This window comes from Vipera berus (assembly GCF_964194415.1).
Source record: "Vipera berus genome assembly, chromosome: 2".
Classification (NCBI taxonomy): Eukaryota; Metazoa; Chordata; class Lepidosauria; order Squamata; family Viperidae; genus Vipera; species Vipera berus.
In genome coordinates, this window is record NC_138203.1 from 229566454 (window position 1) to 229592509 (window position 26056).

The 26056-nt window shown below is 39.2% G+C and overlaps 1 protein-coding gene across 1 annotated transcript in view; it reads right to left on the reverse strand.

The window, feature by feature from the left end:
- Positions 1-26056, reverse strand: part of PHF2 (PHD finger protein 2) — a 145433-nt gene that overhangs the window by 70433 nt on the left and 48944 nt on the right. The window lies entirely within an intron of this gene.

Here is a 26056-nt window from a genome sequence, read left to right on the forward strand (position 1 = left end):
ATTAAGTGTCAAAAGTAATACCAAAGGCATACATATTTTTCATCTGGTGAAGCTAGCCAGGCCATAGGGACCTCTAATTTCTTAGTCTAAAGTGGTATTTTTTTATTTAAAAGTGGTATTTTTTATTTAAAAAGTAAGCAATACTCTCCCTCCAAAAAACAAAATTACATAGTGAGTGCCATTGGATGAGAACTAATTGGAAACATTTTTATTTTTGTATTGTACTTCTCACTTGTTTTACAAATGTCATTTTGATTCATGCTTTGCTCCACATGGATTATCCTTATAGAGTATAGGAAGCTGTCATCTATGACCTGGGTCATAGATGGGTTGGACATGACTTCGCAACTAACAACAACAACATCTATGACTTGGCTACAAATATAGAATTATGATGTGGTTGTAGAATTATGGTGGTTACTCCTGTTTTGTTTTCCTTTAATAGATTATAGTTGCAAAGAATGCTTGAAAATCAAAGGATGCTTCTGCTGAATAGTTAAAAATTGCTAAGTAGAGCCCATTCACAGCAAATGTACTTTTAACATATTCCAAGAATTACTATTGCAATTATTTTTCCAAATGTTTACAAACATACACCCTATAGTTACATTTTTCTCTCACACACACATACACACATGGAAGAAAATCTAGCAATACCCAAATAATTTCAGCAACCAATTTTAAGTATGAAATTTCATGCACAGATACCCATTCCATATAATTTGCTCTGAATACCAAAAGTGATGGTAGAAGACAGGAAGGCCTGGAGGAATGTTGTCCATAGGGTCGCGATGGGTCGGACACGACTTCGCAGCTAACAACAACAACAACCAAAAGTGATATTTTATAGAGCAGAATTCTATCAGAGCAGAGTAGAATTGTGTCCTTAATAACTGTGGAAAATCAGCATGAAGCATTGTGCTGAATTTATCAATTCACCCCCTTTTTGGCACATAATTATATATAATTTGGGATCTCTGACTTGTACAAGGTATTTTGCTACCAAAATCAACCTCTGCTGCACAGAGATGAACATAAATACATCTTGAATGTCAGAAACATAACTGCAAAGAAGCCATATATCCAATGCTAGGACCTTTCTCACAGGGCATCTGTTTGAAAGTCATCATGAGAAGGAAGGGAAAGAGTGCAGCTGACCAAAAAGGAGAAGGAACTTGTAGCCTTTCAGATTTAATTTAATTTAATTTAATAATATTTCTATACCGCCCTTCTCCCGAAGGACTCAGGGCGGTTCACAGGGCAAGAATAAAATACAAAGTTACAAATATTAAAAGGAGATTAAATAATTGCCCGATTTTAAAACAATTATTAACATCCAGCAGCAACAGTCAACATGCCCAGAAGTAGGAAATATTGGAATCTGTGCTTCAGTGATATTTGGACAGTTCAGCAATGCAGGTAATCCTCAACTTACAGCAGTTCGCTTAGTGACCATTTGGAATTACAATGGACCACTGCAGCATCCTCATGGTCATGTGATCAAAATTCAGATCATTGACAACTGACTCATATTTATGACAGTTGCAATGTCCCAGGGATATGTGACCTTCTCACAAGCAAAGTCAATGGGGAAGCCAAATTCACCCAATAGCTGTAGTGATTCATTCATTAACAACTGTGGCAAGCAAGGTCATAAAATGGAGCAAAACCTTCGCTTAGCAACATAAATGTTGGGCTCAATTATGCTTTTAAGTCAAGGACTACCTACATTTGTTTTAATAGTATAGATATACTGCTGCTTCTAATAAAGCAACTAAGCAAAGCATCTAAATCTCCCTGTACAAAACCTTAAAGAAGAGCTGTCTCAAAGAAGCTTTTTCATGAGGCAACCACGATCTGGATGACTGAGAATCTCCACAGACCTTAAAGAATAGCAAGCATCTATCTTCCATTCTTTTAGCTTTGTAAATTGTTGATGCTGCACAAACTGTGGGGTTCTGCAGTCTTCTTCCATCATCCCAAAAAAGAAACAGCAACAGAGCTGAAACTTCTACAGGCTCTATACATTTTAAGGAGCCTGCATTGCACCGAAGCACTTTCACAGTGCTTAATCTCAACTGATAATGTGTCTTTAAACTAAAAATATTGAGACTAAAATCTTCCAGGCAATTAATATTACTTTTAAGAGTTGGAGATACTGTCTTCAAAATCCTTCTCTTAGCTATTAAATGATTGTTGTTTGATCATAGCTACAAATAGGGACGCGGTGGCTCAGTGGGTTAGGACGCTGAGCTTGTCGATCAGAAGGTCGGCAGTTTGGCGGGTCGAATCCTGAGTGCCGCGTAACAGAGTAAGCGCCTGTTACTTGTCCCAGCTTCTGCCAACCTAGCAGTTCGAAAGCACGTAAAAATGCAAGTAGAAAAATAGGGACCACTCCAGTGGGAAGGTAACAGCGTTCTGTGCGCCTTTGGCATCTAGTCATGACGGCCACATGACCACGGAGACGTCCTCGGACAAGCGCTGGCTCTTCGGCTTTGAAACGGAGATGAGCACCGGCCCCTAGAGTCGGAAACGACTAGCACGCATGTGCGGGGGAACCTTTACCTTTACCTTTACCTTACAAATTCCAACAGACTTATAATTCTATTAAAAATTAAAAAATTTCAAAGGAATTCTTAGTTCATGACAACTTTTTGTCAATGTCTAATGTGAGTTTTGGATGTATTTGTGTGTGAATGTGTGCACATGTTCCTGCAAATACTTCTCTCTTATAGTAATATTCACATTATCCCAGGCTAGTTATTATGGAAGCAAAATGGTTCCATGAACAATCAACAGATCCATACACAAAACATGTTTGAATACTTAGAGAAATCCCAAGTTACACAGAAAAATATTTACTCAGATAGTTATCCATAAGATTTTCTCTAAATAATTATCCATGGGGTTTTTCTCATGATTATTAGGTTCCACATGCCCTGTCCTTCCACTTTTAACATGAGGACAATGTGCATGTTGTTCTCTCAGTTCTGATGGAAAATTTTCATCCAATTTCCAGGATGAAAAAGTGAAAATTAATTTCCCGTCACGTAATGTGACAGCTGCAGTTCTTCCTTCTTTGTCCAGAATTCCTGAATTAAGTTTGCCATCATAAAACATCATCTTGAGTTCTCTGGCGGTGTTTAGGCAGGATGCAAATAAATACATAAATACCTTAGTTGTGACATTATTTGGTTATTCAAAAACCTTGAGAGGAGACCCAAACCTGTCCAAATTCTTCCCACTATTACTGTTACCTGTGATCCATAGCATTTGTAACTATAACAGAATAACAGAGTTGGAAGGGACCTTACCCTTCAATGATCTGTTAAATAAAGACAAATCTATTGCTTGTGCAGAAATGTGCATCTTCCATCCTTAATGTAGATGTATACAATTATTCTGTTGATATTTATATATTATTAGGATTTTAAAAATGATATATTTTTAATGATGTATTTTTAAAATATGATGATGATAACTTTATTGTCACTTTGAATGTACACCAATCGGCATACATCAAAATGAAATTTCGTTGCATACAGCTCTCAAAGGGTCACCATCTCCGATATATACTTCTTGTTCGTGGCCCGCTCAAATTTCACATTGTCCATTTTAGTCTCTAGGGAGTGAACGATGGCAAACAGGACAGATGGAAATGGGGCTCCATGTGGATTAGCCCTCAAATTCGCTTGTATTCTGACAACCTCACCTTCTTTCCTTTTTCTGATCCTGACTCTTCCACCTTTTCCTTAAAGAGGCCTTGCTTCTTTTTGCCCCTGGAGCACGCTGCTGCTGCCACCAACTCCTCCAAAAGCCCCACTCCCTTCCTCTGGGCCTGCCGACAGCCTCATCCAGTTCCTTCACTCCATAAGCTCCAGGTTCTCTCCTCCTCTGCCTCCTCTGGAAACAGCCCTGATTTGCAATACAATCCATCACTGGGCCAGCAGTCAGATCTTGCTGCTGGTAGAACAAATTCAAACAGCACCAACGACTTTTAACGGTCTCACCAACAGTTCCAAAACAACTAGAAACTTGCCATGCCAGCAAAGATTGTCGGTCGTATGTCGTATGTTACCTTAGTTCCACCATGTTGCTCAAACACATTAAAATCTTCCTGATCATGTGGCCTATAGCCCTTACTATCCCTCCCAAAACTATTTGCCTTCAAGAGCCAATGCAGCCGCAGCCATTCCAGGCGCCGCCATCTTAGATCTTGATGTTCAATTATATTCAAATATGTTCAATTACATAAAATTAATTAGTGACATATTGAACATTCTTATTTAATTCCACAATGCTTATAAAAGTGTTCTTTATTCACTGTTTTACCAGTTTCTGTCTTCTCTTTTTTCCCCTTTTAAACAATTCTTAATTAAAAAAAACATAATAGTTTCTTTAAAAAGATGTTGGTGGCAATGATCAAGAGACTACAGCTGCCATGTCTGATCCTGTTGGGATTACTTGGGACCACCAAATATTTCCCTCTCAACAATCTGTGAAAGGTTGCAGATTCACTCTAAAAGGAACATCTGTGTAGCTCCAAGCCCGCCAGTAGGTTCATTGCTGACAAGATATAATAGTAGGTCAAAATTGCAAGGTTCTGGGCTTTGCTGAGAGAACATATGCTAAAACATGTAAGAAACAGCTGCTGGAATTGGGTATGTCTAGTTTAATGAAGAGAAGGACGAGGGGGGACATGATAGCAGTGTTCCAATATCTCAGGGGCTGCCACAAAGAAGAGGGACTCAAGCTATTCTCCAAAGCACCTGAAGGCAGGACAAGAAGCAATGGACGGAAACTAATCAAGGAGAGAAGCAACCTAGAACTAAGGAGAAACTTCCTGACAGTTAGAACAATTAATCAGTGGAACAACCTGCCTCCAGAAGCGGTGAATGCTCCAACACTGGAAGTTTTTAAGAAGAGACTGGACAGCCATTTGTCTGAAATGGTATAGGGTTTCCTGCCTGAGCAAGGGGTTGGACTAGATGACCTCCAAGGTCCCTTCCAACTTTATTGTTGTTGTTGTTGTTGTTGTTGTTAAGGCTGGATGATAAGAAGTCAGCATTATCTTAACATCATTCCTGACAGCACAACAATGCAATCAATGGAGCTTTTCTTAGCAAGCTAGTTGTATTATTTTACATTTATTTTTCAACTACAGTGCAGAAATATTTCCTACAGAAAATAAGATAAGAGGTTTAAGACTCTTTTGTAATTTGGTGGAAAAATTATCTATTTTACATTTTATTTACTGCAAGCAAATAAATAAGAAATATTACTTACTGAACTCCTTAATTTCCTCTTTTTATAGACGCTAGGAGACACACAGTTTTCTTCCATAAGGTCAACTAGAGTTAAAATGCTTCCTCTGTTTTCATTTATTTTCATTTTTCTCTCACACAAGAACTTCATTCATTCATTCGTTCTTTTGTTCATTCATTCATTTATTCAATTTATATAGCTACCCATCTTCCATACATGATTCTAGGTGGCTTACAATAAAATAAATATAAATACATAAATATAGAATATAAAACTAAAAATAAAACACATAGCAGCTGGACCTCAATTATCCACAGAGCTAGGAGACAAACTATTTGCCAGTGACCAGTTTTTTGTCATTCCCTTTTTGCCATGCTATAATGACAGCTGAGAAAGAGAAATGAACAGAGCTAGATAGGGAAGTTTATAATCTTAAGCATATATCATAGCAGTAAAATTATCTCACAGTTTTCAAAGTTCTCTGCTCTTAATCAAGACTCTCAAAATTCATCTGCTTGCCTCTCGTTCTTCAAATAGCACAAACAGAAGCAAAGGAATGGGGACACTTTCATATTCTCACTTCCTCATCTCTCAAAAGCTGTTTGAAACCCACGGTCATCTTGATTGCCACCATTCAAACCACTGAGATTAGTAGTTATTTCCCCCAGTTGTCCAACAAGGAATGCTGTGCCATCCTGTGCATGCTTTTAATTATATTTTTAGCATTTACCTAGTGATTTCTTCCTAAAAGCAGTGACTGCTATTTTTATTTTATTTTATTTTATTTTATTTTATTTTATTATTTTATTTTATTTTATTTTATTTTATTTTATTTTATTTTATTTTATTTTATTTTATTTTATTTTGGGGGGGGAGGGGAACTACAAAGCCAACAATACATTCATTTTCTCCTTTACTTACAGTACGTGAACATCTCTGGAGAGGGGAAAGTGGCTGGCTCAGCCCAGGAGTGAGATTTCTGCCAATGGAGAAATGGTCGGCCTATAAGGTATGCCTAAGGAAGGTCTACACTGCAAATGGAAAAATTCTTTCATATAATTCAGGACAATGTACCCTAATTATCAAAAACAGGTACTGTAATAAAGACCCAAGAGAAAGAGGGCACATAGTGAAAGTAAGCAGGGACATACGCATTATTACTGATTTGTCACATATTGCAGCAATTAGTGCAAGTATTTTCTTGATGCTATGCTCTGTGGCAAGACATTTAACAGAATAAAAGAGAAAAACAGTCAATGATTCTGAACCTCAAAAATAATCTCCTATACTACAATTCTAAAAGAATTCCCCATCTGGACTTGCTCTGGTGCAGAAAGAAGCTCTCCCTTTGGAATTGTTAGGAAGTGTTTTTTGTTCCTCTTATTTACTGGAAAAGGCCTCTGAGACAAGAAGAATGGGGGATATGTGGGCCGAATGTTTGTAAATGAGCAAATAAATGGGGTGGTAAAAGGGGGGCATTTATTTGTTCTTTGTTCTTCCCTCAGTCTTTATATTTATTTATTTGTTCATTTATTTATCCAGTTTATATTTTGCCACAGAGGGTATCAGATGCTCAGCAGCCTTCAACAATGCAATACAATACATAGTAAAGGTAAAATGTAAAGGTTCCCCCGCACATGCGTGCTAGTCGTTTCTGACTCTAGGGGCCGGTGCTCATCTCTGTTTCAAAGCCAAAGAGCCAGCGCTTGTCCGAGGACGTCTCCGTGGTCATGTGGCCGGCATGACTAGACGCCAAAGGCGCACGGAACGCTGTTACCTTCCCACTGTAGTGGTCCCTATTTTTCTACTTGCATTTTTACGTGCTTTCGAACTGCTAGGTTGGCAGAAGCTGGGATGAGTAACAGGTGCTCACTCTGTTATGCGGTACTCGGGATTCGACCCGCCAAACTGCCGACTTTCTGATCGACAAGCTCAGCGTCCTAACCCACTGAGCCACCGCATCCCTTACACAATACATAGTACAAGCACTGAAATCTCTATAATAGTAGTTCCAGTTGGACTAATGCTATATGCTCTTCGTGAGGCTGCTCTGAAGGCCCATCTAGCCTTATAGACAGTGATGGGTTCAGTGAAGTTATACCCATTTTGTGCAACCTGGTTATCACCTTTAAAACTCTATTTGGCATGAGGTCAGATTATTTGTTGGGCTGCCTCTCTCAGAGATTGGGTAGATTAGGCATGCTCCAGGTCCAGTGGTGGGATTCAGCCAGTTCACACCAGTTCAGCAGAACCGGTAGCTAATTTTTTGTTGCCCAGGCCCAGAATGGACTTCCGGATGCAGCATCCACACAGAGAACCAGTTGTTCACATATTTGAATCCCACCAGTGTCCAGGTCCCTTCCCTTAAATGCTGCTATCTTGCAGATATGACAAGGAAACGTGCCTTTTCTGTCACAACCTCTGGCCTGTAAACACTTTCCCTTTGTGATAAAATAGTTCCCCATGCTTTTAATCTTACAGAAAGCCTTAAAAAGATCTGGCTTATACCCCAATGACATCAAAGTTGGAAGAGAGATTTGTGGGCTATATTGGGGAAGTTTTATTGTGGTGCCAGGTTTTTCTCTTTATGGTTTTATTGTTTCTTGTTATTGCTGTTCTTATACATTGTTTTATCCTTTGGTTGTGAGCTACTCAGAGTTAGGTTTTAAGATGGGCAGCCATAGAAATATTTTAAATGAATAATCCATATAAAAATAATTTGAGAGCAAGGGAAGAGCACATAACAAACATCATGGTCTCTGCAAAAGCGCTCCAGATTTTTAACTTCTTCCTAAAGGTCACCTAATGAGAAGGAAGGACTCACTGGAGAAGAGCCTAATGCTGGGAAAGATTGAGGGCAATAGAATAAGGGGACAACAGAGAATGAGGTGGCTGGATGGAGTCACTGAAGCAGTAGGCATGAGCTTAAATGGACTCCAGAAGATGGTAGAGGACAGGAAGGCCTGGAGGAATGCTGTCCATGGGGTCGCGATGGGTCGGACACGACTTCGCAACTAACAACAACAACAAAGGTCATTACTGAAGGGGAAAGCTTGATATCTAAAGTAAGAATCAAGCAAAATCCGGAGGCTATAATGGAAAAACACCATCTGTACCACAAGCAGGGTATCATCAACAATTTCTCCCAGGATGTAAGCAGTGAATGTGGAATTTCTGGTTAAAAATATTGGTATGAGAAAACCCAGCAACGGGGGGGAAAAGCAGTCAGTAACAATAATCAGATACACCATTATTAAAAATCATAGCAACATCACAAAAATATAATAAAACAGCATTAATAAAAAATACTGTAATTCAGCATTCTATACAGTAGTACCCATCAGATATCATAAAAACAGACAAAACTGAAAGATTTATTTCTGATGCTGGAAACATAGGTGCTAGGAAGGCCTTTCCAAGGAGAGAATTTTTTAAAAGAAAATTCATATATCCATATAGTAATGGAAAGCCACAGTTATCCCGTTGTATTTAGAAGAATTTCAGCAAAGCATTGTAAATACCGGTACTTCAAATGTTAAAACAATAGAGCCCATAGTATACTATGCACATGAGAATTAAGTATGTGGTCTGCAAGGTTTATTCAGATGTCTTTATACAGCCTTCCCAACCAAGGTGACATCTATTTGTGTCCATTTCATCTCCCAAACATTTTCAGCCAAAGAATTCTGGTAACTGGTCTGCACATCTCAAAGGAGCCCTTGAAGGCTACAACTGGTGATTGTGTGCTTTCTGCTGAATATGCTCACAAGCTTCCATTCCACTGGAAAAATTGGTGCTTAAGGTGCCCTCTGAAGAGACGCTAGGAAAGTAAGGCTTTAAAAGCAAGGTACATGCTTCATTGCTTTAACACAAAGCAAAAGCTCTCTGGGCAGCTTACAGTAAACACACACACACACACACACACACACACACACACACACAGAGAGAGAGAGAGAGAGAGAGAGAGAGAGAGAGAGAGAGAGAGAGAGAGAGAGAGAGAATATTACAGCTAGTGCTCAACTTACAACCATTCATTTAGTAACCATCTGAAGTTACATCTCAGAAAAATGTGCCTTATTACTGGTCCTCACACTTAAAACTGTTGCATCATTCCCATGCTCATGTGCAATTGGGCACTTGGCAATCAGCATATATTTACAATGGCTGCAGTGTCCTGGGGTTTTCTGATTGCCATTTCCGATCTTCCCAGTCAGCATCTGACCAGCAGACTCATTAAAGGAAGCTAGATTTACTTAACAACCACCTGATTCCCCTAACAACTGCAGTGACTTGCTTAACAACCATGGCATAAAAGGTTACAAAATCACATGCAACTCATTTAACAATTGACTTGCTTAGCAATGGAAATTCTCTCCCCACTTTTTTCGTAAGTTAAGGACTACCTGTACAATTCAAGTTAAAAGATATCCAGTCAAATCAAGTGTAACCAAAATAAAGACACCATATGAACTAGAAATCAGCATGGCAGCCATCAAAATGTAAACAATATGGATTAGTGTACAATTAGAATAATATCAAGATATGATCACTCAGCTTTAACTGGATATTTATTACTCATGTTAATCAAACAGATTTCAAGATGTTCCCCAGGAAAACGTGGGGTGGATCTCATGCTAGAAATTCTGAAGGAATTTTTTTTTCTGGAGAGTATTTTTTCCCCATATTTACTAAGAGTCTACCTAAAATGCCCTGAATAAATCAATGTTTTTCCATTAGTTGATGATGCTATGTTCAATTACACAAGCTCACCTAATTAACTGCTTTTGACTTTGATTGGGCCATTGCAACCCCTTGATTCTTTTCTTTTTCAACCATTCTGTTGTAGATTTGCTGGCATGCTTGGAATCACTGTCCTTTTGTAGGACCCAATGTCAGCCAAACCTTAACTGTCAGACAGATGGCCTCACATTTGACTCTAGAATACTTTGGTATACAAAGGAGTTCACGGTTGACTGAATGACTGCAAGGTGCCCAGGTCCTGTGGCTGCAAAACAAGGCCAAATCATCACCCCCTCCCTCATTGTGCAAGATGGTCAGTACCAAGATATTTGTGCTGATATGCTGTGTTTGGTTTTCACCAAACATGGCACTGTGTATTATGGCCAGACATCTTCACTTTGGTCTTGTCTGTCCAAACAACACTGTTCCAGAAGTCTTGTGATTTGTTCAGACGCAACTTTGCAAACCTAAGCCATGCTGCCATGTTATTTTTAGACAGAAGTGGCTTTCTCCTGGCAGCTCTTCCAACCAAACTATACTTGTTCAGTCATGTCATCAACTTTAACATTTAACATGATAACTGAGGCCTGTAGTGTCTGAGATGCAACTCTTGTTTGTTTGTTTGTTTGTTGCAATTTCTCTGAGCAGTCTGACCTTGCTGTGAATTTGCTGGGATGTCTGTTCCTGGGAAGATTGGTAACTATATTGAAAATTTTCTGCTTGTGAAGAATCGTCCTTACTATAGAATGATGGGTTTTAAATTGTTTGGAAATGGCCTTATAAATCTTCTCAGATTGCTGGGGAGCAATAATTGTTCCTCTAAGATCATTGCTGATGTCTTTCCTCTTTGGCATTGTGTTAAGACACAACTCAACTGCTGGTGATCAACAAACTCCTAAAACATCAGCTGTTATAGGGATAGTCACACTTGGTTATTCATTTATTTATTTATTTCAATTTATATACCACCCTTTTCCCCGAGGGACTCAGGGCGGTTTACAGGGCAAATTAAAGCAGTACAATATATACAGGTTAAAATTAAATTAAATTAAATAGCCCCAAAATAATTAAAAATTAAAACCTTAACCCAAAACCCTCAGTCCAGGCCAGCAAGCTCGAATAGCCAAGTTTTTAGGTCCCGGTGAAACGAGCGAAGGTCGGGGGCCATCCGGAGTTCCACAGGCAGCTGATTCCAAAGGGCAGGCGTGCCCACCGACAACGTTCTCCCCCTGGGGGCCGCCAACCGGCACTCCCTAACTGGTGGCACCCTGAGGAGGCCCTCCCTGTGGGAGCGCACAGGACGATGGGAAGTTGATGCTGGCAGAAGGTGCTCCCGAAGATAGTCCGGACCCATGCCATTTAGGGCTCTATAGGTCATCGCCAGCACCTTGAATCTCACCTGGAGGGCAACTGGAAGCCAATGCAGCTCGCATAATTAACGATGGAATAGACTGGTTAATCCGAGATGCCGGTATGCACAGCCACTCAGTCTTGGTGGGATTAAGTCGAAGCCTGTTTCTCCCCATCCAGACCTGGACTGCCTCCAGGCAATGGGACATCACGTCGAGGGCATCACTGGGTTGGTTTGGGGTGGAGAGAAAAAGCTGGGTATCATCAGCGTACTCATGATACCCCACCCCCAAACCACGAATGATCTCACCCAGCGGCTTCATATAGATGTTGAACAAGAGGGGAGAGAGGACCGACCCCTGAGGAACTCCACAAATGAGAGGCCTCGGGGCCGACCTCTGCCCTCCTGCCAACACCAACTGCAAGCGACCCAGGAAGTAGGAGGAGAACCACTGTAGAACAGTGCCCCCCACTCCCCACCCAGCAAGATACCATGGCTGATGGTATCGAAAGCCACTGAGAGGTCTACTAGGACTACGACAGAGGAACAACCCCTGTCCCGAGCCCGCCAGAGATCATTCACCAGCGCGACCAATGCCGTCTCTGTGCTGTACCCGGGCCTGAAGCCCGATTGGTACGGGTCCAGATAGTTTCCTCCAGGAACAGAGGGAGGTGACGTGCCACCATGCTCTCAACAACCTTCACTACAAAGCGAAGGTTGGAGACAGGACGATAGTTGTTCAAAACATCTGGATCCAGGACAGGCTTCTTGAGGAGGGGCCTCACCACCGCCTCCTTCAAGACGGCAGGGAAGCTACCCTCCCTCGAGGAAGCAGTTATTACTGCATGGATCCAGCCTCGTGTCCCCTCCCGAGCTGCATACACCAGCCAGGAGGGGCACGGGTCCAACAAACACATGGTGGAACTCAGCCTCCCCATGACCCTGTCCACCTCTTCCGGAGTCACAGGATCGAATTCATCCCAGATAATATTTCCAAGACCGCTCGTCTCCCTCCCGTCCAACTCTGCCCAGTCGGAGTCCAGACCGGCCCGGATCTGAGCGATTTTATCCGTCAGATGCTGACTAAACTCCTTGGCCTGCCCCTGCAAGGGCTCCTCCCTCACCTCCTGATTAAGGAGGGAGTGAGTCACCCTAAACAGGGTGGCCGGGCGATTATCTGCGGAAGCGATGAGGGCAGCGAAGTAGTTAGACTTCGCCGCCTCCATCACGGCGAGATAAGACCTCATGGAGGTTCTTAACTGCAATCGATCAGATTCGGACCGGCTGGATCTCCAACAGCTCTCCAGACCCCGTCTCCGGCACTTCATCACCCGGAGCTCCGCAAAAAACCATGGAGCCCAATGGGATCTGTGCTGGGTCAGGGGTCGCAAGGGTACAACACGGTCGAGCGCCTCGGTGGCCACCCTTTCCCAGGCATCCACCAAGGCATCAGCCGGGCTGTGAGTGAGGGAGATAGGTATAGACCCAAGCACCGTCTGGAACCATTCCGGATCCATTAGGCACCTGGGGCGGAACCACCTGGTCGGCTCCACAGCCCAGCGGCGAGGGGTGGCAAAGCGGAAGACCAACCACAGGAGATAATGATTGGTCCATGACAGGGGGACAATAGTTGGCGAACCCCCTCCCAGATCATCAAACCAGATAAGAAGACAAGGTCGAGTGTGTGACCCCCTCCATGAGTTGGACCCTGAATTACTTGGGTCAGGTCCATGGCCGTCATGGAGGCCATGAACTCCCGAGCCAACTCTAATGACCCCCCCTGGGAAGGCAGGTTAAAGTCCCCCAGAACTATAAGTCTGGGAAACTCAACCGCCAACACTGAGAGGGCGTCGAGAAGCTCGGGCAGGGCCATTGCCACACAGCTGGGCGCCTAGTACGTTAGCAACAGGCCCAACTGAGCCCCAGGACCGCACCTCAGGAGGAGTGACTCACACCCGACTATCTGTACGACAGTGGCCTCCCGTGGTCAATGATCAATTGATCAAGGGCACTTGATTAGCAGCACCTGGCTGCTACTTAGCCTCTTCATATTTATGGAAGCAGTAAGGATGTACTTAGTTTTTCATACATGGCTACTCCATTTTGGCTTTCTTTTTGTAAATTAAATGATGACATGGTGTAATATGTCATGTGTTGTTCATCTGAGCTTATATTTACCTACTTTTAACAACTGCTGAGGATCGGATGATTTTTACTATGTTCTGATATATAAAACCATAGAACTCAAGACTGTAGATACTTGGCAAGAAAGGCCCTCTTTTTCTTTGTTGTACATTTAACAATGAATTTCTTAGCAAGTATGCCTTTAGCAACTGGATTGCTCATGCTGCCATTCTGTCTCAAATTACTCCAAAACAATACAGGGGTTCCTCAATGAACAATTAGAACTTGCAATGGCATTGAAAGAGTGGTTATAACCCGTCCTCATATTTGTGGCCATTGGAGTGTTTCTGTGGTTATGTGATCACAATTTGCAACTTTTCCCTGATGGCTTCTGACAAGAAACGTCAATGGTGAAGCTGGCAGTAAGTTGCAAGACATGGTCATGTGAAGTCCTCTCTTAATGACCTATGCGATTCCCTCCAACGATGGCACCAGGGACTACAGGAACTGTGGTGGCTAAGTGGTACGCTCACATTGCTTAATGACAATTTCCAGTCCCAGTCAGTGTTGTTAAGTAAAGACTTTCTGTATTTGTGTAGTCTAAAGCAATTTAACAACAAATAGACCAGATTTTGGTGTCCATGGTCAAGGTTTTTGTGTATCTATATTTTGTTGTTGTTGTTGTTGCTATTTTATACATGCAGAAAATAGCAGGATGGCTTTTTCCCAAGACCTCAGATTATTGATACTTTTACCCACTGTGGTACCTAGGCTGGAACATAACACAAGCCACTAGTATAATACATAAAATGAATAATTAATTACATCATAAGATACAAAGCTAAACACATATTCCTTAGAGATCAGTGGTCTGCTTATTTTGCATGGATCTCATCCTAAATCTGACCATTTTATATGGTTAGAGCTGTAACTCTTTCCACTATAGTGCATAACAGGTACTGATATTGCAATTCCAAAAATACTGAAGGGAGTATTCTGGCATGGTTTAGATTACGGTATGATGGAAGCTATTCTTATAAAAGTTATACAAAACAGAAAATTGAAGCAGTTGATTGTATTTCTTCTTCCATCCCAAGGCTCCTGTTAGAACCTATTATATGAAATACTTTAATACTAATAATAATCTTCTAATTACATGCTTTAATAGCTGGTTCATTAGAGAAATATGTTCCTGATCTGTTTATTTTCCTTTATACTCTGAAGCTTGATTAAAAGCCTAATAAAGTTGATGATAATGCTCTCTTCTATTCCCAGTTCTTGCTGGAGCAAGCAACTCTTACATGTAAAGTCTGAGGGAGCAAATAATACAGTGTCAAACATGGAATCTTCTGTTACTAAATTCTCTCCCTCACCCATCATAACTGTTGCAGGGAACAGAACTAGCCAAACTAAAACTCACAGCTGAAACCATTGGCAGATTAAAACCACACCATGCCAGGTTTAAAATGGATCTGCTACATAAAACTTCAAATTCTGATACTCAGTTGGCATTATTGAATAAACATATTGGACGATCTCATAATGTTTGTGTAATACAATTATTAATGACATATAATGCCGTACGTTGTTGCAGAGTAGGTGTGTTCCAGGTCATTCTATTAAATGTTGTCATCTTGTGGGATTGAGGTAGCTAGCGTGCCTACACTGTCCCAGCTTCCACCCTCTGGAACAGCACCCTCTCAAGAGATACAAACCACACTCACTCTCCTAGGGTTCTGGAAAGCTATTAAAACTGGCTTTGGTCCCAGGCCTGTTAATATAGTTTGCGTTTTTATTATATTTGTGGGAAAGAGTCTTTGTTTTATTTTTTTACCCCACCTTTATTATTTTTATAAAAAACTCAAGGCAGAGAACATACCTAACAGTCCTTTCTTCTCCTATTTTCCCCACAACAATCCCATGAAATGAATTAGGCTGAGAAAGAGAGAGACTGGCCCAGAGTCACCCAGCCAGCTTTTATCCTTAGTATGGGACTAGAACTCACACTCTCCTGGTTCTTTGCCTGATGTTTTAATCACTAGATCAAACTGACTCTATTTATTATTATTATTATTATTATTATTATTATTATTATTATTATTATTATTATTATTATTAGTAGTAGTAGTAGTAGTAGTAGTAGTAGTAGTAGTAGTAATTAATATTACTATTAGTATTATTACTATTATTATTATTATAGCTTGAGGCTATATATATGTGATTTTATGTTGTATCTGTTTTTATGGACTTTTTAGTTTTCTGTGCCACTGGAACTGCAGTTGAATTTTGATGCATTTTAACCATTTATTCTTTCCTAAAGCTAGAAACATTTTTATAGATAAAAAAATTAGGGCCCTTTTTGGGCTAAACAAAAACCTTTTTTTCACTCAGTATCATATGGTTAATTAACATAACTGGGTTCAAATTTACCAGTCAGTCTTAAACCATTATGTAAATTTGGCCCTTGTTCAGATGTTCCAGTAATTTGTATCAAACATAATCAACAATATGGTGCCTCAACACATTTTTACACTTAATGCTTATAGTTCATCATATTAAGCAATATAGTGGTTTCTAATTCTTTACCTTTAAAATGTGCTTAGATCATATACAATCCCTCATTGTTGAAACATTCTGAAAATAAGTTACTCTAATGCTTTTATTTAGGAACTTATTTAAGCATGCTTTTTTGATAACACTCACAGATCGATTTGATAACATACCACATAGTAAGGTACAGATTCTAATTCTGACTTCAAGAGTTACATATTATATTGTACTGTTGTTTCTTAATTCATGGACAATACAACGCTCTCACCAATAGAATAGAATATATGTAGCTCAGGATTGAATTGAGGAGGTCCTTGCTCTCTCTGAGCTTGCTGGTTTGCTTGCAGACATTTCATTACCCAATTAGGTAGCTTCATCAATGCTAGTGAATATGGATTTTGCTTAATGAACAAACCCCATATTCACTAGCACTAATGTTACCTAGTCTGATAATAAAATGTCTGCAAGCAAACCAGCAAGGTCAGAGAGCACCAAGGACTCCATACAGTGCTCTCTGTAACAATATTTAGAGGATTCTTCCCCTTCCCCTGTCACTCCAGATAATCAGATAGGTAATCTCAGAACAGACTTCATTTTATTTTTAGTAGAAATGAGTTTTCAGAAATGCAGTCAAAAGTTATTCCAGAATCTCAGAAGATATATATAAGATATATATATTAAGGTCAACCTGGAAATTTAAACCTGACATTTAAACAATACAACTATCTATGGACCAATGACCGGGTTCTGTTAATTGGATTATAAAGTGGTTTAAACTATGTAGAAGAATAAAGACAATAAATATAAAACTAAATGATGAGGCAGCTAAGGGAAATATATACTATCATTTTCACTTTCCTAACAATATGATTGTCTTAAATCTTAATAGCACTCAAGTATGCAGATGAGATGTTTGGCTAGTCTAAAGAAAAGAAGAAACGGGTGACATGATAGCAGTATTTGAGGGGCTGCCACACAGAAAAGGGTGCCAAACTATTCTCCAAAGCACCAGAGGGCAGGATGAGAAACAATGGTTGGAAACTGATCAAAGAGAGAAGCAACCTGGAATTAAGGAGAAACTTCTTAACAGTGAGGACAATTAACCAGTGGAACAGCTTGCCTTCAGAAATTTTGGGTGTTCCATCACTGGAGGTTTTTAAGACTAGACAGTCACTTGTCTGAAATAGTATAGGTTCTCCTCCTCGAGCAAGGAGCTGGACTAGAAGACCTCCAAGGTCCCTTTTAGCTCTATTCTATTCTCTTGAATCAGACTTTATTTATTTATTTATTTATTAAATTTTTATACCGCCCTTCTCCCGAAGGACTCAGGGCGGTGTACAGGGCAATAAATATCGAAATACAAAATACAAAAGTTTAAAAAATTAAATAATTATGCCCAATATAATACAATAATTAAAAACTATGTTAAAACCAAACCCAAACCCCAAACCCATCAGACCAGGCCGGATTGTTCAAATAGATAGGTTTTCAGATCGCGTCGGAAGGAGCGAAGGTCGGGGGCCATCCGGAGCTCAACCGGCAAGCAGTTCCATAGGTCTGGCGCGCCCACAGAGAACGCCCTCCCCCTGGGGGCCACCAATCGACATTCTCTGATCGGAGGCACCCTGAGGAGGCCCTCTCTGTGGGAGCGCACTGGACGGAGGGAAGTTGACGCCGGCAGCAGGTGCTGCCGTAGGTAATCCGGACCCATGCCATGTAGGGCTTTATAGGTCATTACCAGCACCTTGAATCTCACCCAGAGGGCAACTGGCAGCCAATGCAGCTCGCGGAGCAGAGGTGTAACATGGGAGTACAAAGGTGTAACATGGGAGGTGTAACATGGGAGTACTTGGTAGGTACAAAGGTAGGAATAATCTTTTTTTTGAAGAGAAGGGAAATGTTTTATTTGCATAAAAGAGACCATTATTATTAGTTCCCATCCTGAAAAGCTATCCTTGATTAGAGTGCCTTGATGAATCATTGGCCAATTCCAGCCTGTCTTTTAAAGATAAATCACTTAATAGAATGTGTTGCTTCAAACATCTTCAAATTAGGTAGGTGATTTAACTCACTCTCTGCCTTACTTCAAACCAAGTTGAACCGGTTACAAGGAAACAGGCTAGCAAACTCACCATCTGTTAACTATCCTGGTTCAAAAAAACACAACTCATTCTATTCTTGTTGAATACTTTTTGGGTGCTATGCTGGTCTTCTACTTCTAGAAGAGGGTTTTTCTTGCAATACTACTGGAAACTGCTGTTGTCCCTCAAAAGATCTGTCCTACTGGATTCTTCACAGTTCTGGTGTTAATATCTAACTGAAACCATGCTAAAAGAAGTTACCAAGAATTAATTTGTTGCTGTTTTCATCCTTTTCAGGTGAGAACAGGAGGTCCCTGAACAAGTGGCTATGATCAGTGTGAGGGGGAAAAAATATAAATGAGGGGAAATTGACTATACTGTATTAGGAGAAAAGTTCAGCCATAGGGGTAGGATTATATTCTCCTGTAAGGACACAATTTACAATATGTAGGTATTACTGTATCTAATCTTGCTATTGAATTTCCAGGCTGTGCCAGAAACCAAGACTACTCTCTATGATTTGCAAAGTAATTTGTTGGCTGTCTGCTGAGCTTCACACTTCAATTACTTTAAAGTTTATTGTAATGCACACCACATAAGGGTACTTCTGAAAACTCTTTGGTGTTTAAATGTGTTTCTTAACTTTGCGCTTTATCTTGCTGCAGAAGATAATTTTAACTAAAAATATCCTTTAGGTCAAGTTTTCAAACTTAAAGATATTGCTTCATCTAACTGAACTGTAGAATAGTTGGCTTAAAAATGCAAGCCACGTGATGTAAAACAAACAAACAAAAGTAGCTTATTTATGCATTATATATTTCCTGCACAGACAAGTCAGCTTATACAGGTAGTCCTTGACTTACAACAGTTCATTTAGTGACTGTTCAAAGTTACAACAGCACTGAAAAAGTGACTTAGGAGTTTTTCACATTTTTCACCGTTGCGACATCTCCACGGTCACATGGTCAAAATCGAAACGCTTGGGAACTGACTCACATTTATGACGGTTGAAATGCCCTGGGGTCATGTGATCACCTTTTGTGACCTGACAAGCAAAGTCAATAGGAAAGCCAGATTCACTTAACAACCGTGCTACTAATTTAACAACTGCAATGATTCAGTTAACAACTGTGGCAAGAAAGGTCGTAAAATGCGGCAAAACTCACTTAACAAATGTCTTACTTAGCAATAAAAATTTGGGGCTCAATTGTGGTCGTAAGTGGAGGAGTACCTGTATTGGGATTTTCCTATGATATCCCTTTGGGATAGGTCGGGATGAGAAACAATGAATGGCTCAAGGTTACAAGTGTCAATGGCTGGGGATGAACCAAAAATTGGATCTTCCAAATTCTAGTCCAAAACTCCATATTGGCTTATTTTAACCATTATAAAAGAAGGAGAAATTTAGCAAATGTTTTAACTGGTCCACGTAAAACATACTATTTGTGCTTTTTTTAAAAAAATGAAATAACACTGTAGTTTGCAGTGTTTATCTAGCAACAATCTTTTCTATGGACTGAAATCTATAGATGGAATGTTTGGAACTCTAATTGATTGTTACAAGACTGTAAAATTGAGAATTCTCTGTCCTTTTCCATCCAGCAAACCTGTAAAAAGAAGTCTGGAAGCTTCCATTTTTAGATTGATCACAGCAAGTTGTGGCAACTGCATATTTCTGACTAACTAACTAAAGATCAGTATGCAATACAGTGTAAGATTTAGCCAACATACTAAACTGAATTAATAATAATAATAATAATAATAATAATAATAATAATAATAATAATAATAATAATAATAATAATAATAAAGTTGGAAGGGACCTTGGAGGTCATCTAGTCCAACCCCCTGCTCAGGCAGGAAACCTTATACCATTTCAGGCAAATGGCTAAATATATAAGGAAGTTTTGAGATCTTACTTAAACTATGTTGGGAGAGAGACAGGTCAGAATAAATTTAGGCAAAGAGTCACCGACATTCATTTCCAATACTTAAGATCTGAATCACATTCAAATACAACCTATATAACCTCATAAATAAATGCAGTTCTGTTTATATGGCTATATAGTTATCTGAAAAAGCGACAGAGGACATAGACACATTCTGTACATTTCAGTATACTGTATATCATAATTTCAGAATTCAGAAAAGATTATAGTCTTTGAACCAGAAATATCCAGCCAGAATTAAAATGTGCTCAAATTAAAAATGTGTTCAAACAATTGAATGGTTGGCCCTCTGGATTGCTCCTACTTGATCCTTAATTCTAATCCTTATGTTGCTATTAAGCTTGTCAACTATAATTAAAAAGGATCTTTATGATTTAATGCAGATTATAAAATAAAATATGGTCACTGGAACATTCATTTAATCATCACAAATGCAGTTACTTCATGGGCAATTTCAGAGTCTGTGGATACAACAGTAAAAAAGAAATATGAGTGAATATATGGTTTTCCATGGTAGTTAGCATTCAATTACAGATTTTTACTTTAATCTACCTGTTTTATCCTACTCATTGCTGTCTCTGCTCATTTGGAGATTTCTAGTTTTAATGGCAATACATACTGTCTGGAAAGCTTTTCTTAACAAATCAGGATGTTCATTAAACTAATGTACAGTTATAACTGCTATAATTAGGTTACTTGTTTCAAAGGCAGCACATCTGACTCAAAGATTGTACTCTCAGATGTTCCTCTTCTTATAAAGATGTAATTTGAAGGCTTACAACTTGATATTAATATCCCCATAACATCTACTCACTGATATAATGATTGGGCCAAAGACTAGCTCCTGCTAATATTTTATCCCACATATTAATTGTGGGGTAATATTTCTTCTCCTTCCTCTTCCTCCTCTTCTTTCTCCTGCTCCACCTCCTTCTCCCGTTAAACTCATATGCATTTCTGGGTATATCAAGTATAGAAGATGCAATGTATAAGGGAAAACAAATTCTTGTTGAGAAGACAAGGCAAGTAAATACATATTACTAAATTCCTCAAGAATTACCTTAGCAAGACTGAATGAAATATCTGTGTGCAAAATAAGCACAAGAGCTTTACTTGAATTGGATCATAGCACGCATCTGCACAGTGTTAACCAAAGTTGCCACTTGCCATATTTGCTACTTCAACTTCCTGCTATCTACCTCATTCTTGGGGTCTTTTTCATTGTAGATCTCGATGGCCAGATCAACATTTCGAAAGTAAAAATAGTTATGAGCTTATCTACAATTTGATCTTCCGGGAAAGGGATATTCCGAATATTGTTTTTGAAAATAGCAATATATTTGTGAAAGAAATTCATGTCTGAACACAGTTCTAAGTATGTTGCGGTCCTGTGCAATTTAGTTCTGCACATGAGACATATGAAATTCCAGCAGTTCAACAAGATTGTATCTTTATGGTTTCCTGACTTAGAGTTTAGAGTAAGAAGAAAATTGAGTTAAGATTCCTTTCCTAGGAAATCATAGTATTTCTTGGGATTCAATCACTAATAAACTGCCTGCCTGTCAGAATGCACCTTTTAAACAAATCACAAAATCTTCTGATATAAAATAAAGTTTTGCCTGCCCTACTGGAACAAAAGGATTTATCAGTATACTGTACATTGCCAGCCTAAATTCTAACCATAATCAAAATTTAAAACTCAATTCCTTTCACAGTTCTATACTTTTTTTAAAAAAAACTACGATATCTTAATAGAATGAAACCTCAATTTGGTAAACCCTGATGCAATGAGCACTTCAAATAACAATACTCTCCTTGCATTTATTTTATTTTAATTATTTACATATATTGTACCTTCATTTTTTCAGATTGTGTCATTTGCATCTAATTACATAATTTGCATAATGATCTTCTTACAGAAATTACTCAAATGGAGGCAAATATAATTTGAGAAATGAAGTTGCCATATATCACATACTCTGTGAATAATGGACATTCAGAAATAAAAGGCATTTATTTCCCAAAATTCATCTATTATGACAAAGTTACACTGCAAGACAAGTTTACAAACTCTGAAATAAAACTCACTCTCTGTTCCACCACAGGTCTCATTTACACATAATTAATTTATACTAAAGTTATAAGTAATATCCTTGATTAGATTAAGATTTTGATTTATTTCAACAACTTTGCTTTGATCATTCGTCTGTCCTACTCTTTAACTAAAATTCTGCTTTAGATATTTGACCTTTATTTTAATAATATCTAATTTTTAACTAATCAGTTGACTAAGCATGTGATAAATCCTACCTCTTATCCAGAAAGTTAAATAATAAAAAGGCTGTGCACTTCAAGTTATTGTTTATTCTCAACACTAACACCTTTGATGATACATATTTACAAATGGGTGTACCTAGGTATAGACAACATTCCAAAGATACATTCCATTAAATTGACTGGACATTCCAGCTATACTTGGCAAACAAGCCCATCAACTTTGTTTAGTCCTCCATATACTACTTCTCTCTTCTGGTATTTGCTATCAAACAAATAAAAATGCACAGAGAAAATGTCTGGAACAAAAATAATTCAAAGCTATCTTAGTCATATCTGGAAGAGGTTCAGTGAAAACCACTGGACTTAAGCACGTCATAAGTAACTTAATTCTTATTTATCCAGTAGTTTGAATCTATGTATAATGGGGTCTAGAATTAAACCATATTTTTTAAAGAAGCTATCTTTTAATTTAAGCTATGTATTTAGAAAGATGCTGTAAAGCACTTTCCACTGCTGAGCATCACTTATTAATGATTAGCAATATGAAGGTGACTTAAATAAAAAAAATGTATTAAACCAGTTTAAGTACATACTAATATGCTACTTAAAAGGGAATAAACATCTACTTCTAAATTATGTGTTAATCATAAGAAAACATAGTCAAGGATGTGCATTTTGCATATCTTGATTGCCAGATTTAATTCCTGATAGCATCAGTTTAAAAAATCATATATATTTCTTCTCGGAATATTCTAAGAAATAACATTAAATTAGAAATGCCAACAGATTGTTCAGTCTAAGTTGTCTTAAACTGTCAGATTAGAATACTGTCTTAATTCAAATACAAAAATGATTTAATGAGATTTAAACAATGCTAAATGGAAATACGTTTTTAATCCATTTCCATTCAAGTAAATTACTTGTCAATAAAAAATGCACTCACATACAAACATAATAAGTTATGAGAATGGAGGTTCATTCTCCAAGTGTCATGGCTCCAACAGATGAAACTCTTCAAAAGAACTTTGAGGCATTGTTTACCTTAAAGGATCTTTTATTCGAGTAGCATAATATCGGCACTTACATAATCAAAGCCAAAAACTGAATTCCCCTCCCCTGGGCACATAGTATCAAAGCATAATACCCTCCTCCAATTAACAGTCATAAATCACATTCCCCAATTAGTTTGAAGCACGGGCTTCCTCTCCAGCTCTCCAGCCCACCAATTCTTTATCAACTCTGGGCTCAATAACCTTGATTCTCACGCTATGTTTAGTGTTGTTATGTCTAGCTGGACTCTCATTCACATCCCCCCCTCCCAGCATCATCTAACTCTAAAAGCAAAAGGGAAAAAATGGCTTTACTTCCATCTGTTGTCAATGCAAAAAGATCCACTGTTATCAGCGTTGACACTGAGCTTGTGGGTGGTTTCCAAACATTCTGTTACCAGGCTAGGTAACATCTTCAGCGGAATTTAGAGAATGTCAATGTTGGTCTGTAGGTCTTATGATGGGAGGGTCACGTCAAGTGAAGATTCTGTAAGGGGCCTTGTGAAGGGTCAGTTGTGGGTCACATCAGATGAAGTTCTTGTGAGGGGTCTTGTGAGGGGGTCACGTGTGGGTCCCATCAGGTGGAGGTCATTGGGAGCTGAAATGCTGGTTGGGGGAGTTGGAGGCTGGTTGAAGTTGAAGTTTGGTTGTGTGCTTTATTTGAATTATCAGGGGTTTGTAGGCTGATTGTAGGTTGCGTGCCTGTTGATGGAATTGCTTGTGGGGTGCCAGGCTTCAATAATTCTGAAACCCCCACCAATCAGCTTTATGAGGTGCAGTATTATCAGGACAAAAGTATTTCTATTCTTGTTCTATAATCATGTATTTTCATAAACAGTATGTTATTAGAAGTTTTATTTTATATCCCTTTCCTAGTGACTATGGGTTTGGCTTCTCCAGACTTAGCTTTTCCAACCTGATCTGACAGGTTCAGGAGATGACATAGACAAAACAGTAAAATCCAATGACATTGGACAGCTCTTGACAATTCCAATAGCAAATAATTCCACTGATTACACTTGGAGTTAGTTTGCACTCATATTGCTCCTATTTCAACAGCCAGTCTTATCATTCTTGCCTGCCTTTCTAAGCCCTGTCATGGCCATTGGATGTTATCTAGAATTATCTTCTGAATGTTTACAAAAGAACTAAATTCTCTTATCCCAAAAGAAACCATGGCAGCAAAAACAAAAAAAAGAAGACAACACTCAGCTTTCTAGGTCAATGATATGTTAGCATTCATGGCCAGAAGCTGAAGGAGAAATAGTTTGAGTGTAAAGCAATCATAGTACACCAGCTTCCAAAATATAATCACACTGACATCACTATTTTTCAATCTCACTGAAGCAAGCTTTTTCATTCTTATGAACGATGCTATGCATAGCACATATATGTCCTTTATAGCTCACATTTTTTAATCTCTAAAATAAAAAATAACATTTTTTTACCGCAGAAAACAATGGATCGTGCTATGGTATATACACACACACACACACACACACTTTAAAATGCCTTAAATGGGAGAGATTGCCACAGTCCATTGTAGTTGAGCAGCCAATAAATTTAAATAAATAAATATCAGTCATGGCAGAAAAAGCCAGATATATTTTTATATCTACATTTTTTATTTATGTCTATCACTGAAATGAGAGAACATTAACATTTTTATAAAGTCACCCTTGTTATTGACATTAGTCTCTCTATTCGTTTCTATATATTTTTTGAGTTGATTTCATTATCTTCATTTTCAGGAAATGCTCTAACTTGTTTCTCAGTTATTTATGCAATCTTCTATATGTTTATAAAGCTTTTCAAATTTCCAGCTCTGTTTTTATTTGCAACTGTACATTTGTTTGCCAAATTCTTGGCCTTGCAAAAGTAACACATATTAGCCGTGACTAGGGGGGCTTTCGCCCAGGTTCGCCTGGTGCGCCAGTTGCGGCCCTATCTGGACCGGGATGCCCTGTGTACGGTCACTCATGCGCTCGTGACCTCTCGCCTGGACTACTGCAATGCTCTTTACATGGGGCTCCCCTTGAAGACCACTCGGAGGCTCCAACTGGTACAGAATGCGGCCGCGAGAGTTGTCTTGGGAGTTTCCCGGTACTCCCATGTTACACCTTTGCTCCGCGAGCTGCATTGGTTACCAGTTGTCTTCCGAGTGAGATTCAAGGTTTTGGTTATGGTCTTTAAGTCCTTACATGGCATGGGTCCGGAGTACCTTGGGGACCACCTGCTGCCGGCGTCAACTTCCCTCCGCCCTGTGCGTTCCCACAGAGAGGGCCTCCTCAGGGTGCCTCCAGTCAGAGAATGCCGGCTGGTGGCCCCCAGGGGGAGGGCCTTCTCTGTGGGCGCTCCAGCTTTATGGAACCAACTGCCGGTTGAGTTCCGGACGGCACCGGACCTTCGCTCCTTCCGGCGCGGTCTGAAGACCCATTTATTTGAACAAGCTGGCCTGGCCTGATGGGGGAATGTTAGGGTTTTTAATGGGTTTTTATACTGTTACTGTTTTATCTGGGCAATTATTTAATTCTCTTTTAATTTTTGTATTTTCTATTTATATATGCCCTGTTCACCGCCCTGAGTCCTTCGGGAGAAGGGCGGTATATAAATTTAATAAATGAAATGAAATGAAATTTAGTGGAAGGGAGGAAAAGGGACATATTTTTT